We start from the raw sequence: 703 nt of genomic DNA on the forward strand, positions 1-703 counted from the left end.
TTAACAAAGCCTTTCCTCAGTACAGAGCTCAGGCTTCCTGGAGGTTTCCTAGTTCACGAGGGACTCCAATGCCAAGCTCAGAGCATTGGCATCTGCCTTCTATCCATTTATGAGGTAGTTTTCATGGACTTCTGGCCGGATGTCACAAAGTCCAAGAGGTTATCAAGGACTTCATCCTGTTCTGCTGGAAGTAGGTTTGGAGGATGGTCATCTCCTGGGTCTCCTCCACTTCACTGCTATAGCTCCCGTGGGACCCCAGTGCCGCAGCTTCCTTGGCCTTGAACGCTTTCTCCCTCAGCCTGGGCTGCTTCTTTGGCCCGCTTCAGCTCCGGTTCTTTCGCTTGAGGGTCTGGGACACCTTCTCGGCCACCCGTTTTTCCGCCTGCAGCTGCTGAATCCCCTACGACTGACTCGCCATGGCTGCTGGGATCCCCGGCCCTTGCCACCGGCGTAAATCGGCCTGGAGTCCCTGCAGTCAGCCGACCCCCACCTACGACTTGCGCCTGCGCAGCCTAGATTTAGTTTTTTAAGAGTTCTCCACACTGATTGCCATAGTGATTGCACCAGTTTGCAATCCCACCAGCAGTGAATGAGGGTTCCCTTTTCTACACATTCTTGCCAGCATTTGGTGGTGTTTTCTTGATCTTAGCCGCTTCGACTGGGGTAAGATGAAATCTTAGAGTAATTTTAATTTGCACTTCTG

The 703-nt window shown here is 52.6% G+C and overlaps 1 pseudogene; it reads right to left on the reverse strand.

Annotated features, from left to right (window-relative positions):
- Positions 1 to 99: 99 nt before the first annotated feature.
- On the reverse strand, positions 100 to 418 carry LOC103728250 (annotated as a pseudogene).
- Positions 419 to 703: the final 285 nt, after the last annotated feature.

This window comes from Nannospalax galili, unplaced genomic scaffold (genome assembly GCF_000622305.1).
Source record: "Nannospalax galili isolate Female #2095 unplaced genomic scaffold, S.galili_v1.0 C48138263, whole genome shotgun sequence".
Lineage (NCBI taxonomy): Eukaryota > Metazoa > Chordata > Mammalia > Rodentia > Spalacidae > Nannospalax > Nannospalax galili.